The sequence below is a fragment of the Myotis yumanensis genome, unplaced genomic scaffold (genome assembly GCF_028538775.1).
Source record: "Myotis yumanensis isolate MYYU_CA2020_CCGP unplaced genomic scaffold, mMyoYum1.0.hap1 SCAF_14, whole genome shotgun sequence".
In the NCBI taxonomy this organism is placed as follows: Eukaryota; Metazoa; Chordata; class Mammalia; order Chiroptera; family Vespertilionidae; genus Myotis; species Myotis yumanensis.
Window position 1 is genome coordinate 50,941,816 of NW_027223765.1, and position 18,101 is coordinate 50,959,916.

Below are 18,101 nucleotides of genomic sequence, written 5' to 3' on the forward strand. Positions count from 1 at the left end.
ACACCTGGCCTAGGGCCCCCACACCTGGCCTAGGGTCTGTAAGTAATGGTCCCCTCCCTGCATGCCTCTCTGTGACTGCAGTTGGGTATGTCCTTTGCTGCGAACACACCTGCAGAGACAAGAGCTCCCGCACAATGGCAGCAGGTAAGGACTCCCAGCAGCCTGTAAGAAATGTCTACTGGCAGCAGGTGCTAAGGAACTTGGAAGGACAGTGATGTGACTTAAAACTCATTGCTGCCCGTGCTCTACTACCTGGCAGCCCTGCAGTGGCCTCCCCACCCCCAGCCTGCTCCCTGCAGCACCTCTGTGTTAGAGGGGCTTGGGGGTGAACGGGGAGGAGAGAGGGGTGTGGAACATGAACAGGAGTCACAATTGCTGAGCTAAACAATTGAGACACAAACCTGTTTGCCCAGAATCAACATAAGAAAGGTAATCCCTGGGTTGCAGCCTCCATCCTCAGTAGGGGGCGTGCAGGAGGAAGCCAATCAATGATTCTCTCTTATCATTGATGTTTCAATCTCTCTCTTTCTCCCTTCCTCTCTCTGAAATCAATTTTAAAAAGAAAGAAAGAAAAAGAAAAGAAAGGTAACCTCTGGCCCTAGCCAGTTTGGCTCAGTGGGTAGAGCGTGGGCCTGGGGATCAAAGGTGCCCCTAGGATTCCTGTCAAGGGCACGTAACCTGGTTCCTCCTGGCTGGGCCCTGGTTGGGGCTTGTGTAGGAGGCAACCAATCATGTGTTTCTCTCACATAGATGGTTCTTTCTGCCTTTCCTCTCTCTTCCACTTTCCCTTAACATCCATGGGAAAATATCCTTGGGTGAGGATTAACAAAAAAATCAAAATAAAAAGAAAGGTAACGTCTGAAAGGCCCCAGGGGGCCCGTCCTGCGGGCCTGTGGTTCCCTGGGCGCTATTCCCTTGATGGGGACCCGGACTCCACACACAGGAAAAGGGCGTATGTCTTTTACTGCCATATTTTCCTTCAAGAAAAGCTTCTCACCAATAGTTTCCATTTCAAAGGCAATTGTTCTGCAAGTAACAAAAATCTAGGAGTAAAAATATGTCTTTTTTTTTCCTCCTCAACAGGCCCTTTCATTTTTTTCCTGAGTCAGAACATAAATATAACCCAGTCCTTGCCCAACAATATTACATTAGCCATGGAAGCACACCCACGCAAAAGCGTTATTAATCCTCCAAGAAGCTCTCGCAGAATTTGATGAAAGCTGAAATGTATTTTCACAGATGGTTGTGCTATGGTATATTTGATTTGAAAAATATTAAACAAAGCAATACCCCATTTCTGTTTTATTCCCTGAAAGCAATTATTACATGAAAAGGTAGACAGGCAGGACACAGTTAACAAACAAAGACTAAAGAGTTGTCATCGGCTTAGAAATGTTCTGGAAAATAAATGAGGGCTACTCGCCAATAATCTGACTATAAAATACAGAAATGAAAAACCTATATTGCGAACATACACGTACCTATACCCCACATCACAATTTGAGGAGGCAAGAGATACATGGCCCAACATTGATTGTTTTTACAGGAATATGACAACTTCCCAAAGAAGAGAACCAGAACATCTCTCCCTTCACATAAAAAGCAAAATACAGATGGAGAAAAATTCACTACTCTCAGAGCAAGATTCAATTAAAAAAATATGGCTGGCTATGACAGGGCAAGTTCCAGGCATAGAGTGTTTTCATAGAAGCTGGTCCTAAAGGAAAGATTTGAGTGCTGCAAAAGCCTGCGGAGCTTCTCACGCCTGTCATATTTTCTCTGTAATACTAAACACGGATTTCCGCCTCCCTGGCTCATATATTTCCCCTAACTGGTCCCGCAAGGTGTTGTAATGCTTTTAACAGTGTATTTCCTTTCAGAAAATCACATTGTATAATAGCTGCACGGTAGATACGGAATAATAATTAATACTAACAGCAGTATTGTGATGTACAGTGCTTTACCAAGGAGGGAGGGAGAGAGGGAGGGAGGGAGAGAGAGAGAGGGTGAGACAGAGAGAGAGAGAGGAGGGAGAGCATGGGGTTAACTGACAGGATGAAACTATGGAAAGGAAGGCCAGAGGCAGCTCGGCACATGCCATGTCCGTGACATATGCAGGGACAGCACAAATGGCACTGTTTAAACAGAAGGCAATACTGACTCTGGGTTACCCGTTTTTTTTCTTCAGAAACATTAAGCAGGAGCCTTGTCTCTGTGTTGTCCAAATGTGGAAGCCAAGGAAAGGAACCTCTGAGAGTCACACGGATTTTGAGCTCAAACTTCTGCACACGTTCCCCTCCACCTTGTCACCTTTCATCCACCTTGCAGAGTATCACTAAGGTTTTCTAGACATCAACTTCTGCACCTTGTTATCATGCCCAGGATGGCTGTCAGAGGGCAGGAAAGGAGCTCCGATAGCCAGGCTTGAATCCGCTCACGGGGGCGTGATCAAGCTGCCCCATGGGCCTTATCGCTCATTCTTCAGTTACCTCTGTGATCCCTGGAAATCCAACGAGGGCGCTTTCTCCAGTTTTCCACCCTTGACCTCAGGGCAGCAGGGCCTTTATTCTCTGTCCCCTCTTGCCCTTTGGAGATAATTGCCTACATTTGGGTGCCTATATTATATATGTTTCAACCTGTTCTCCAAACATTAACTGTTTGGGATTAAAATAGTTTCTAAGAAGCATTTTCAGCCTTTCCTTGAACTCCTGCCAATCTATGGCTCTGCACAGAAAGGAAAATGCTGAGCATTAAAAACAAAATGAGGATTAGTCAGAGGGAGATAATAAATAGCACATTACTGCATGTGGCAGAAGCAAAGAAGCAAAAAGAAAAGAGAGAGAGAAAACACCAAAAATTTGTTTATATTTTAGTGGTTTAACCATGATGACCATTTGAGATCTTCGTAAAGGTAAGAGGAACATAGATTTGTGTCAAAGTAAGAAAAGATTGGAGAAAAGCTTTACCATGGAAATCCCAATCAGATCATTACTGCTGTTTATATAACCAGATTGAGAGTCAATTTAAGTACTCCCACATGCATTATTTGCAATCAAATATTAATGAAGGTAAGAAATGATGTAATAAATCATGATGAGGATGATAACAAAGCCAGGAGTTAGACTGAGGTCTGCAGGATCCAGTTCTCTTAATATAATGCTAACGAAGGGGTGGGGCGGATCTATGCAGACCTTCGTCCTCATCTCTGCAGGTTGGGTGCAGAACAGCTATAGGCTGCCACTTGGGAAGGGAGTCGTACAATAATAACAAACACCACCAACCACAGCTCAATTCAATAAAAAATAAATTTAAAAAAAACCTAACCCTACGAAGCTGATGTACACATTTCAACCTCATGTTACAGATGAGAAAATCAAGGCACAAAGAGAGAGATTAAGCAACTTCACAAAGATGACACTGTTAGATGGTGGAGCAAAGATTTAAACTCAAGCAGTGTAGCCCATAGAATCCCTCCGCAACCCCACATTCTCTAGCCTGTATGAATGAGCTGGGAAAGGTGTAGCCTTTATATGTGTACCACTACAGAAGGAGGCATTGGGCCAGCCACCTATGTGTTCAGCAAATATATATTAAGCATCCACTATGTTAATGCCAGGTGTTAATGCTGGAAACTGGTGATTTCTTGATTCACAAGCAGAAGAAATCCCTGCTCTTTCGGAATTTACAATCTGGTTGGGAATATTGGGGGAAGATTCAGGCTGCCTACAAAGCTTTGGAGGGAAGTAAACTAGAAGGGGTCTGGAAGTTTAACATGCCTCAGAATTGACTGGAGGGCTTGTTAAGACACAGATTGCTGGGCCTCGTTCTCACAGTTTGTGGGGATGTGTGTAGGCCCCCAAATTTGCATTTGTGACAAGTTCCCAGATAAGGCTCATAACAGCTGGGGTAGGAGCTATGCTATGAGACCACTACTGAAAAGAGTTATTTGGTTGAGGGAAATGTTTGTTGTATGTTTGTTAGGGGTAATCCTGTGCTTAGGAAAAAGAGTCACCGACCTACATAGACATAATTGGAGGCCTGCCAGTATCTCTCATCCTGTCCTAAAACATCAATATGTTCCCTAGCATGGGTAAGACATCAGCCACCAACAGCCATTCATACATGGGATCCAACAGAAACAGAGGTAACTTAGGTACGTTTTGATATCATAGAGTTGAAAGGAAAGTAACATATGAGGCCAGAGTATGATGTCTGCAGTACATTTTTGAGGAATGGGAAGGTAAGATATTGACACTCTAAAAGCCCGGGGTGCTACTGAAAAGAAGAAAATCATTACAGGGGAATTTTCTACCCATCAATCCAAGAATCAGTTTCCTTTTTACAGATAATGATATACTACCTTTAATTGACATGATAACTAAAATTGCCTCCAATTTCTTGGGTCTGATTTCAACATAGTTGAAAAAAAGACCTACGTTATTCTCATCTATAAACGTAGGTTTTCCAGATTCGTGGCTTCTTGAAAAGATTCATGGCAAGAGTGAAAGGAAGTATTGGGGAATGGGTCAATTTCTTTGAAAACCATATGTGGATGGAAAAAGCAGCATTATCTGTGCGCAGCACAATTATCTATGTACACACATATATAAATTTCTTTCAAAAGAGAGTTGATAGGACAGAACAGGAGGGTTTCCAAAGCAGAAAGGAGCAACACGTGTTGGCATTTGGCTGACCTTCCTTCAGATCAAGCAGATGAATTTCTAACGCCGGGGAAGTCATTTTGTGGTGCTCTGCACACAGCCTGTGCTAAAGCCAGGAAAGAGCATAACCAGTTGGGTAAATAAACATCCAACATTAAAGACAAATGCAAATGATTGGGAAAGTCATTTGGGAGTTCATCGTCTCTCCTATCAGCTATCTGGTTACCCATTCTTTGTCTTTGCCCAGGTAATTAAAAGCTAGCTAGTTTGGTTAGTAACCAAAATCTTAAGCTTATACCCTGCCGGCAAATTCCAACCAATAGATGTGATCGTTTAACTTGAATATCTTGCTCCTTGTTGCTGTGCCTTTGAGTGTTGAACTTGGATGCCTTACATGGAGCACTTGCTCTCCTTTGCACACTTGCCCACAGCTCTGCAATATCTTTAGCCTGGATGGGCGACACCTTGAAGTTCCCAGCCAATTCCCTGGGGAGACTAGAGGTTTTGACCTCGGTTATAGAATGTACAAAATCTCCCTTTAACTCCAGCATTACTTTCTAACTACTTCGTGTTTTTTCTTCATTTCACTAGTGCAAGGACAGGTTTTTCCATAAAAGTTTTCATTGTTTCTGGGTGAGTGATACAATACTATATGAAACTTTGGGAGGAAATAAGTTTCTCAGAAAAAGTGCAGAATTACCTTGCTGTCTGATTCATAGTACAGCCCAGATTGCGGATCTGTTTTCGATAGGCTTGGAAGTTTTGAGCTGATATAATAAAACGTCAAGACTGGGAAGTGTCTTGATTTCAGCAAAATGGGCATATCACCACCAGGCATGAATTAGCCCAGAGAACACACACTAAGTGTTAGGAGGTTCACAGAGTGGCCTTTACAAAAATTCGAAGACTGAGAGAATGTGAGCTGCCTCAAGGCATGTTCATTTTTATTCTGAAACGAATAGGAAATACGCGGTAGTAAAAGCAGAATTACTAATTCAAAAGCAGCTAGAGATACTGAAACAGAAATTCATCCTACTTACCTAACACTTAAAACTGGTAACAAAACAAGGTGGGATGGAAAGCCAGCACCGAAAGGGAAATGGAATGGTGACATTAAGGATCTCTGACCAGTCACTGTGAAATCTGAAGTGTGGACACTTTAAGGAGATGTAACAATACAGCTTTCAAGGGCAAAGACTAACAGCAAATGATTTTCCAAGGATGGTGAGGTCCTACTGGAGCCACTAAGGGCTGAAGCCATTTATAGTTGGCACCCTCATTACAGACCAGGGGCTCTGCTCAGGCTGTCTCAGGCACTGTGCCATGGTTAGATGTTAAAAGCTAAACATATCTCCTGCTACGTTATCTATGCTGCTCATATGACCATTTTCTTCAAAGATGATAGAAAAGCTTATTTTATCTCAGCCTCCATCTTTTTTTAAAAAATATATTTTATTGATTTTTTACAGAGAGGAAGGGAGAGAGATAGAGAGTTAGAAACATCGATGAGAGAGAAACATCGATCAGCTTCCTCCTGCACACCCCCTACTGGGGATGTGCCCACAACCCAGGTACATGCCCTTGACCGGAATCGAACCTGGGACCCCTCAGTCCGCAGGCCGACACTCTATCCACTGAGCCAAACCGGCTTCAGCCAGCCTCCATCTTTTTAATTGAATAGACTGAATTCTAGGAAGCAAATCTAGCCTCCAACTGTTAACTCTGTGGGTTTTCTCCTTGGGCGTATCGGACAGCTATGGGCATCATGACCAAGGCCTTTCCTCACTAATGACTGTGCTGGTGACTTTTGAGCTAACAGAGAATTGATCTGGCAGCTCAGTTTGACCATAATATACATCCCCAAGTCTATTTTTGGATGGGAGAATATCCAAACGTATCTCAACATCTGCTCTTAAACCTAAAACAAAAATGGTCTTAATAGAATTTCCAAGTCCAAAGTGCTTGTTTAATCTCATACCCAGTGCCTATGACAGAAAAGACTCAATCCGGATGTTTGCAAGCAAATGTCTTTGTGTGTTTAGTTGGGGTCAGGGTACAGGTGGCTTGCTCAGAGATCCTGTGGACTGACGGTCCCTCCAAGGAGGAGAGACAGTAACGTTCCTCAAGTACCTTCTCACTACAGGGCCCTGAACTATTAGCCCTATGGTTATAATATGTACAATCTCACCTTCTTCGTGGGCCTTAGCTGACCACCCTATTTGAGACCACACCCACTCCTCCTTAATTTCTCTCCTTGGTTAGTATTTATCACTTTGCACTATAAAATTTACATAGTTTGTTTATTTTCTGTCGTCTTCCACTAGAATACAGGCTTCATGACATTACTCATTTTGCCTGTTTCTCCTGGTCTATATCTGGTGCTTACAACTGTCTAGCAGGTAGTAGACACCCAAGAGTAGACACCCATTCAGCATTGAATAAGTGAATGAATGAGTGAATATAAATCCCTAGGAATATAACCTCGTTATCTTATGTGCCGAAGGATTCTGCGTCAAGAGAACATGGGCTGGAGCCCAGCTGTGCCATTTGTGAGTGAAGTAGCCTCAGACAAAGGACAAGCTCTGTGAGTCTCAGCATCTTCATCCCTTCCAAGGCAGATGATGCTGGTTCCTTCCTCTTAAGGTTGTTGTAATGACAAAAGGGTTCATGCCCGGGGCCCCTTTGGCGTGGTCTTTGGCACACTGTAGGTGTTCCAAAACTGTTGACTATTATTACTACTGGTTTTTTTTGTAATTCCCAAATATAAACTAATGCAGAACAATAATTCAGTGGATGTACAGAATTCCACACCTACTTATTTTTCTCCATCTTTTCTAAGAGCTCTGGCATAGGCTTGGGAGAAACTGATGGGTGAAGAAGCTGCCTTGCACTTGCCCGTGTGCTAAAACTCTTGTCTTAGGGGCTGTGGGGCAGGGAGGGCTTCCTGCCGCCTGGAAGTTATGTGCTTTGTGAATCAGTCGGGCGTTTGCTGCTCAGGCTGTCCACTGACTTTCTGAAGTCTGAAGTACACTTTAAAAGCACTTACTTTGCTTCTAGCTTTGAAAAGGAGGACATGGGGAGAGGCCTACCAGAGCCAAGCTCATATTTCAAGGCATGTCAGGAACCGAGATGGCTGCTGCACCGATAACCCCGGAAATGGATGTGGAACATCAGCTGAGGCAGCATCCCAACCAGGCCCACTCCGGGCTCTCCCGCTTCAGAACCCAGAGGAAAGGGAGCCCCATCGTGCAAACAGGGGACACAGAGTTCCCAAAGGAAGGAAGGCGCAGCCGCCCGGGACTCAGGGTTCCTGGAAGGAGTGGTAATGTCCTGGCATTGTGCTGCACGGGGGCTGTGTGGGCAGAAATGCTTCCAAATGATGCCTATTTTCCTGCTGCTTGTCCTCTATATTTAGCTGCTTGGTTAGTTAAGAGGGAAAGCTAGTTTTTAGAAGCACTTATTCTATGTCTAAGTGCTTATTTGGTCCTTTCAACAAGACATTGAAATAGGAAGTGCTTATTCGTGTGCCCATTTCACAGATAGGGGTTTAAAGGTTAAGTCACTTATCTGTGTGACCCCTTATCTGTGGTCACAAAACTAGTAAGTAGCGCAGGCAGAACTGGCCCCTGGTCCGTGTGATTTCAGCTCCTGCTCACTTCAGTACCCCGCTCTCCACCATAACACCACCAACTCCCCTGTGGTACCCTCACAGGTCCCTATACATTTTCTTCACAGTGTTGAACTTACTTTGTAAGTAAATATACTGTAAATACGTGATTACTTGCCCAGCACTGGACTCAGTAGTGAACAGCACATCTTCTCGTCTTCCAGCATCACTGTGTTTGCAGCCAGAGCACAGACCTAATTCATGACAGAAACTCAGAAAATATCTGTTGAGCATGTGAATAAATACAAAGTGGACAGAAATTGAGATTTCAGGTTAAGATTGAAATTCACTTAGTTGTGTTTTTTTTAAAAAATGAATAAAAAACACTCAAAACTCATTCATGCAGTAATTTTCCCCTTTTAAAGACAAAACCAATGTATAAGAGCTTTCAAATAATCCTTCTCATAGTTACTCCACAATAACCTGAGAAACCCAAACAATTGTGTAATTTGTCTCTTTATTGTTTGATTCTTTCACAAAACAGCTGCTAGTACAGGGTGGGGAAAAAGTAGTTGATAGTTTTGAGTCCATGAAACAGTTAAATTTTTGCATTATTATTGTATTATTTTCCATATGAATAACTGTAGACCTATTTTTGCCTCACCCTGTGTATACCCGTCTTGTACCCTCTTACCTCCTTACTTTTAGTCCTTAGTAGACACTCAAGTGATATTTATGGAGTGACTGATCAAAAATACTGCTGATCACCTATTGCCAATATTTGGATAAAAGTAAAAGTGCTGATACCTTTATAGCAATATAAAACTTTTCCTAATCGATATGAATTTAGAGATCTTGAAAGAAAGTTACTTTGTGACTTTTAACATTCAAGACACACAGAACAAGGCCAACCCGACTGAAGGAAGGAACGCCTGGTCATGAACCCAGGCTAAAGAGAAACAGCCCCGCTGCTTTCGTTTCATTTTCCCAAACAAAGTTGGGAGGTAAACCACAGCTTCTGACCAGGGATTTAAACATTTGGAAAACTGGCTAAAATTGCTTACATGTAAACAGCAAGAGATTAATACTGTGCTTTTCAAACTGGCTTTAATGAGTTCTGTGAGATTTCACCACACAAAAAGTTAAAATGACTGTTCTCAGAAATAAACAAAATGAAAGTAATGTAAAGTTAGCCTTCTCTCAGCAAACAAAGCAGAACAACAACAACAAAAACCTAAACCAGACTAAACACACAGAAAGCAAAAGAACAAAAGAATCTGGAAGGAGGGGAGTGGTGAAGTAAGAATGGAGAAACGTGCTACGAAGTAGGAAGGGAAGCATGACCTACACTTTAAAAGCACTTCTTTTGCTTCTAGCTTTGAAAAGGAGGACATGGAGAGAGGCCTACCAGAGCCAAGCTGAAAATGAAAAGAAATGCTGAACGAAGCACAGTGTAGGCATCAGGGAATGGTCAGAGACTAGATACAGAAGCAGAGGATTCAAGGTCCTGGCTGGTGAGGCAAAAGCTGCAATAATCCAATTTCAATTCTCATCTCTGCTGTTTGTTTAATTTTATCCCCTCTGCAAATACAGACAGCTGTTTCCCTTTTGACACAATTATCTTTGTCTAGAAGCTTTCAAAATGTCCCTTTGAAAGGTTTGCAGATCTTACAAGAAGCCTGAACATATTAAGTGACATATCTTTGGGATTTTAGACAAGGAAAGCATCTCACTCAGTGCTTGAATCTAAAAGCCTTGAACCTGAAAGCCAAAGGATCGGGGATGATGGAACAAAGCACTTGAATCCAGGAACTTATCTAATATTGGAATTCAACAACCCGACCATTAGCTTAATTATACTATCAGTGAAAATTGACCAGCAAACAATCAGACTGTGATTACTGAGTTTTACCTAAGATATTCAGAATCTATAGTCAATTGGTGATGGACACTAAAATAAAAAATCAAGTAGATTCAGAACTAGTGGTCAGGTTGGCCATGTTAGTTACGAGACAGAAAGAGAAAAGTGAGGCCCTAGCCAGTCTGAGTCAATGGATAGAATGTCAACCACTGGACAGAAGGATCCCAGGTTCAATTCTGATCAAGGGCACATACCCCAGTTGCAGGCTTGATCTCTGGCCCAGCTTGGGGCACATATGGGAGGCAAGCAACCAATGCGTCTCTCTCACATCGCTGTTTCTCTCTGTGTGTCTCTCTCCTGCCCTTCCACTCTCTCTATATATATAAAAAATAAAAAGAAAAAAATTCTTCAGGTGAGGATCAACGAAACAAAACAAAAAGAGAGCAAAAAAATTGAGGAAGTCAGCCAAGAGAGAAAAAAGATCAAAAGACACAAGAGGAACAGATCATGAAGTTGACAAAAAGACTGAATGTGTGGCCCCAGGGAGATAGAAGTATCTACCATTCTTATTAACTTTCCACCTCCTGTCTCATGCAGACTCACTATCCAACTCTGTGACAAATAAGTTATGGCCAATATTATTGTATTGAGCACATATCCATTGTATATACATTATTTCATTTCATCCTCAAACAATACTGAAGTAAGGACTATTATTCCCATATGACAGATAGAAAAACTGAGGCTTAGAGACATTCAGTAATTTACCCACCCAAGTTTCATGATTAGTACCTGGAAGCAATAATATTAAAACTCAGTTCTGTTTGATTCCAAAGCTGTCACTCTTAAACACAACTATACACTGCTGGTTGTATACTTAAGTTACCTTCCTCTTACTTTTAATCTTCACCCAAGATACGTTTTTATTTATTATTATTATTATTATTATTATTAGAGAGAGGAAGGAAGAGAGAAAGAAAGAGAGAGAGAGAGAGAGAGAGAGAGAGGGAGAGAGAGAGAGGTGAGAAACATCAATTGGTTGCCTTCCAATACATACCCAGCCTGGGGATTGAACCTGCAACCTAGGTATGTATCCTGACCTGGAATTGAACCCACAACCTTTTGGTGTATATAACAATTCTCCAACCAACTGAGACACCGAGCCAGGGCACCTTCCTCTTTTCTTGAACAAAATTGAGAGTTTCTTTTTTATAGAAATCAGCCTGATCTCTGATTAAGACAGAAATAAAAAAATGTAAGACATTGAGCACTAGATACTGAGGTCGTGACACAGAGGCGGTTCTGTGGCTCAAAGCCCCAGTGCCAACTGTGGAAACAGTAAAATGATCAGGATTGCGGGTAGTGGTGGGAGGGAGGAGTAGGAAGAGCAAGGAAGATGCTCAGGTCAGTGAAACTACTCTGTCCAATACTGCAGTGTGCACACATGTCATCATACACTGTTCAAGCCCATAGAATGTATGCCGCCAAGAGTGAACCCAATGGAAACTACAGACTTGGGGTGAGAATGATATGTTGGTTCATTGATTGTAACAAATGCTCCATGCTGGGGGGGTGCGGGGGGGGGGGTGGCTATGTGTGTCTGAGGAGAAAGGGGTAAATAGGATCTCTCCATACTTCCTATTCCATTTTGCTGTTAACTTAAAACTGTTCTAAAAATAGTTTATTCATTTTAAAAATTATTTTTGGGCATAAGAATTCTATTTTTAATATTATTTTTCTACTACACTTTCCTCATTTCTAGGTTTTTATATTCAGTAAGTTGGTTTGTATGAAGCACGCTTCTGACTAAACTTGGTGTTCTGTTGTTCTCCCCAGTGTTCTGACTTTTTTTTAAAAGATAGGAAATCATTTAATGTAATTTTCAAAATTGTATAGGAGAAAGGGAGATGGAGTTAAACTTTTAGTAAAAAAACCAATGAAGCCGAGGAGGTCAGGTACTTATGTTTACTACTAAGGAAATGTCAGAGTCCATTCTCACTCGCCCAGTTCTTTATGCGTCTATCTCCACAGCTGCCCAGCTGTATTTGGTGGACACAGCCTGACAACGGTCATGCTCTGCCCTGTATCTCACTTCTGTTCCTTGGATCACCTTAATAAAGGGTGTCCCAAAATTCACGCAAGATTTGAATTTTGCGTGAGCATTAACAACAACAACAAAAAAAAAAATAAAAGCCTAATTTTACTTGGTTTATTGAATCAGATTCTAATATCTGTTGCCCTTTGATTCCAATCCCTTCAATTTGATAAGCATTACCAACTACCAATTATGGCCCAGGAGCAGGGACAATGAAGACCAATGAAGACCACGGCTTTGTGTATGTGCCAGCAAAGCCGTGGAGGCCATTTAACTGATGTCCTATTCCATACATAACCCTATACTGTATACTTTATGAATCAATAAAAACATTACAATTTTTAATTATAAACCTGTGTTTTCAATCAAAATTATTTCTTGCGTGAATTTTGGGACACCCTTATAAGTGAAGGCCCAAGTGTTCATTTAACCGTGCTACTGGGTGTGCTTTTTGAACCAACTGTCTAAAGATATTTCCCGTTCCACACGCTACATGTTCCACCTTGTTTCTTTGGTTCTGTAAGATTTCTGTTGGAGAGAAGTGAAGAGAAATGTGAAGGAAGGAGAATATCTGCTTTGGGCCTTTGGCCAGTGGTGTGACCTTGAGCCAGGTCCTCACCTGATGAGTTTTAAGCCATATTACTTACATGAGAGCAATACAAAGCCCTCCCTTAGCCCCGGGGACACCCCCATGGATGCCTGAACCTGGGGGTAGTCCTGAACCCCATGTACTGCGCTCCTTCCTGTACAGACACCTTTTCACTGAAAGGAAGCGCTCCCAGCTCTGTGGTGTATCCACATGGCCAGCATCTCTACTCTTGCACTTCAGGGCCTCTACTGAGTAACGTGAGGGTCATTTGAACACAAAACTAGGACGCCACAGGAGTCGATGGGCTGAGGCCGAGGGCTACTAAGTGACTGGCCGCAGGGGCGATGCTGAGCCCAGGCGCTGGGAAAGGGATGGGTCACGCCCCAAGTGGGGCGGACTGGGATGACCTGAGATTCTTACCACACCGCTCAGAATGGTGCAGTTTACAACACGAATTGTTTATTTCTGGAATTTTCCACTTAATATCTTCCGACGGTGGTCACTGAAGTCAAGGAAAGCAAAACTCAGATGAGAGGGGCTACTGCGATAGGCCGACTGAGAGACGCCATGGTGTCACTAGGGCCTTCACATGTTGGAGGGGCTGCCCGGACCTTAAGAGCTGTTTCAAGGAGCGCCCCCTTCCACTCCATTGGCTGAAGGAAGGAGCCGCGTGCTTCCCGCTGCGATCTGCAGGACCGCACACTGGAGGTTCCTTTGATTCACAAAATAGCAGAAGATGTGGGACAGCAAGACCGGAAGGCATTGCAGTGAACGGAGGTACCCACTCTTTCCTGCCTCCGAATCTCCAGCCTCGGGCCCCTGCGCACAGGAGCAGGTGCATCAGCCCGGGGAGTGGGGGTGGGGGAAGGCGGGGCGGGGGAAAGGGGGGAGGAGGAGTGCTGGAGGGGGGGGGGGGGGGGCTGATGGGAGGCTGTGGTGGCATTGCCGCTGGGTCCCCGCCACACAGCGGGACTGACCACCGTGAAGAGGAGGTGCTTCTTCCCCTTTAACTCGGTGTACCTGGTCAGTCCCTTGTCCCAGTCTTGCATTCTTCGGTTTCCAACATCAGAGGCAAGTTTGTCACAGCCTATTTACAGGCACATTCACATTCATGTGAAAAAACATTTCCTGAAAGAATAATGGTTAACCAAATAGACTTTCAACAGAGAGCATGTGGGTATTCAGTCAATGTTCTCTACCTCAGCAGGTGAGCAGCCTGTCTCTAGGAGGGTGCCCAGCTTGTCCCGCCCCCAGCAGGTGAGCAGCCTGTCTCTAGGAGGGTGCCCAGCTTGTCCCGCCCCCAGCAGGTGAGCAGCCTGTCTCTAGGAGGGTGCCCAGCTTGGGAACATTTGCTGTAATTTGTCGTCATCAGCTTCTCATGGAAGGAAATAAAACCACAAAGCCAAGCCAGGTGTCTCCAAACCAAAGTAGAGAATTTTCTGGAATCAGGGGTTAGGGTGCATGGCCCTAAGGAACAACGGCCAGAAAATTGTACCCAAAGGGGTGGCTGGGGTCACTCCCCATCTAGGACCACTATGTGGGCAGTGGCCATCAGGAAATGGTGGCACAGTGGACAGCGAAACCCAGAGATGAGTGAAGGGTGTCCTGGTGGGCAGGGGGCTACCACAGCAGCCATGACACCCTGGGTAGTTCTGCAGACACTTTGGCACTAAGAGGTACCAGTGCGGGGGAGCAGAGGAAGCACGGGCCTCATACAGCATGTGGTGTCTGAGAGAGTGGTAACAAATGGAAGCACGAGGTCTAATGAGCGAGTAACTAGAGACTAGGGAGACCCTAGAGCAGTGGTTCTCAACCTTCTGGCCCTTTAAATACAGTTCCTCATGTTGTGGTGACCCCCAACCATAAAATTATTTTCGTTGCTACTTCATAACTGTCATGTTGCTACTGTTATGAATCATAATGTAAATACCTGATATGCAGGATGGTCTTAGGCGACCCCTGTGAAAGGGTCGTTTGACTGCCAAAGGGGTCGCGCCCCACAAGTTAAGAACTGCTGCCCTATAGTTTGTGGTCTAAACGAGGCCAGGACAATTTCAGGAAAGTGGGCTCTGTTAATAATTATACCAGGCATAAACTGGACTGTCTTGGGCAACTTGGGACATAAAGGCTCTCTACCAAAAGCAAACAATTGGCCTTGATCAAGACATTGAGACTAAGAGTTAGGACATGGGGGTCAACTGCCGTAGTCCAAACACACGCACTGCTGCTTACTGGCTGGGATCTTGGGCGGTTGTTTCACAGCTCTGGGCTGAGCCTTCCCGCTGGCAGCAGTCCTACCTGCAAAGCAGACTGTAGGCAGGTCTAAGGGAGTTATTTAAAGGGCTGAGCACAGCGCCTGGCACATGGGCGTCACTCAATAACAACAAGGTTATTATCGTAAGTTTATTAAGTGCTTTCCTACATATGGTGCTTGGGATCCCAGCTGAGAAATGTTTCATTCAAAGGTTGGGGGAAGGAAATGAAGGAGAAAAATGTTCCTAAAGCCCTGGCTGGTGGCCCATCTGGTTAAAGCATCATCCTGTTCACCAAACAAGACTGTGGTTGGATCCCCAGTCGGGGTGAGTATAGGAGGCAGGGCAGCAAATGATCGATGTTTCTCTTTCACATCAATATTTCTCTCTCTCTCTCTCTCTCTCTCTCTCTCTCTCTTTTCTCTCTCTATAAAATCAATAAACATATCTTCAGATGAGGATTAAAAAAATGTTTTTCCTAGAAAAAAAGTGACATAATACTTCATAGATTATGACAAACAAAAATCTCAATTCCAATTTCACTAAGAAAACATTTTTTAATTGAGTGGCTACTTCACCAAGTGTGAAGTAATGTTATGGATGCAAATTTTTTATTATCTTGTTTATAAATATAAATGTACCATATTCCAGATAACAGTGGGAAACATTAAGCTCTTGTTGAAAGAAATTTCCATGCCTGGTAGGTTCAGCATTTCAACATTCACACTTGGGTGCTCTACCCTGTCATTAAAGCAGGAGACCCCAGATGACAGACAGCCCGTTAGTTGGAGTACCGGCTACCCTGAAGTACATGAAATCTTCCTCTTTCATTTCAGCATTTCAGAAACTCGGTTTGATTTTCCATCGTTTTTATTCTTTAGCCTCAATTTATGAGCATTCACTCTGATAACACTAAAATTCAGCCTTGCCCTGGCCGGGCGGCTCACTTGGTTGGAGTGTCACCCTATACACCAAAAGGCTGTGGGTTTGATTCCTAGTCAGGGCACCTGTGGGAGGCAACAGATCAATGTTTCTCTCTCTCTCTCTCTCTCTCTCTCTCTCTCTCTCTCTCTCTCTCCTTCCCCCCTGCCACCACCGCTTATTCTCTATTTAAAATCAATAATGTCCTCAGGTGAGGATTTAAAAAAAATCAGCCCTGATGATGGGCAGCGTTTATGAAGCGGTTCTTGTGCGCCAGCTGGAATGTTCCATGCTTTTTGAAAATTATTTTAGTGAGTCTATGAGGTTGGGACGATGTCATCCCCAATTTACAGGAAGCGCACTGAGGCCCAAGAGTGGTGAACCACCCTGGTCACTGAGCGAGGAACCCAACCTAATTCAGTCTTACAGCAAGCTCAGGCTCCTGACCCGCACAGTAACTGGACCCCGCAGTGGGCTGCTGCCTGTGTCAAGAGCAATCCCAAGTAGACCTAGATGCAAACTTACTTTTGGAATCACAAATAGATCTCTCCCCAGTTCTGTCAAGCCCTCGCTGCCCCTCCCCCACCAAATCTCACTCTGGAAGGTTTTGCTTAAAATCTGCTATTCCCTCTACAGCAATTCCCCTGCCTTACAGAATGTTCTCTCCCTGGCCATTAAAAAAAGGTATCTATTTTTAAAAAAGGATACAGGTAAAAACAAGAAAAGGAGTTTGCTGAAAAGACAAAGTTCTTGGCTCCAAGTTGAAAACAATTCTGAACACTCTGTACCTGAAAAACATGTACATGATTCCTGGGAGGGACTTGGAAAAGAGCTTGCTTCTTATTCTTACAGTAATATGTCAACTGTCAGCCTCTTAACATTGCAGGGTTAAAGATACACGCTGTTCTGGTTACGAAAGTGTGTTTTTGAGGGTACATCTGCAGCGAGTTATGACTACTTGAAAATCAGTCCTTGCAAATTTCACCTATGTTTAAAATCCAGCATTTATGTGTGTTTTAGGAGGCATATAAAATAATCTTAAATGAGATAATATGTGTAAAAATCAGTGAAAAGTTGAAAGCTGCTTATAAATGCAAATATTGTTATTATTGGAAGAACATGACTTTGTAATCAGGTCAACCTTTTACACAGTATTCTCCTGGAGAAGTGGGTTAGTAGGCTATTCAAACTATTCCAGTGAGTCAGGCTTTAAATGAAACACAGGCAGGCATTATTTTCATATTTCTTGTTTTCATTCTCAGAGTGTTGACATATTACCAATCAGTGAATGAATACATATGATGCTCAAATGAAACATGTGGCTTTCTCCCCCCATATCAGTTGGGATAATACAGTTGTCTGTAATACAGCTGATTGGACAAGAAGTGCAGGAAATAACTCTTTATTATTATCTGTACAACCTTTTCAGCTCAGGCCCACTAATTGGAACATTTCAACTGAATCTGTGCTGATGTTTTTCTTTCTGCTCTCTCTGATAAAATTAGTTGTTGAGCAAATGAAAATATAAATAAGAGTTCAGAGGAGAAAGTTAACAATACTTTTTTTGTTTTGAATACATCCTAATGCAAAAGATCAAGAAATACTGTATAATAATTAAGTATAGTCAATCACATAGTACCTAAACTTTTATACCTCTTTCAAAAGAATTTGTAGTGGATGCCTATAGGTTTACAATATCTACAGTATGCTCAGTTAATCGATCTTTCTTCAAATAATATTATACTGCATTACGTGGCATGCAAGATGGTATTTAAATTGCTTTCCTTATTTAATAGATGGAAGTGAAAATATTAGAGATACAGTGCTCTACATTTCTTTCTATTTTCATTAATTCAGACTGACCAGTGGCTTTCCATCCCTTTACTCTTAGCTTTCTTCAATTCAAAAATGTTCTATGTCTTGATTTGGGGGATGGTTACATGGGTGAACACATATGTAAAAATTCATTGTGTACTTTATTATGTGTATGCTATACCACAATTTTTAGAATGCAATGCACAATTTCAGTCTTTTTTAAAATATTTTTTATTGATTTCAGAGAGGAAGGAGACGAAAAGAGAGAGAGAAAGAGAAAGAGAGAGAGAGAGAGAAACA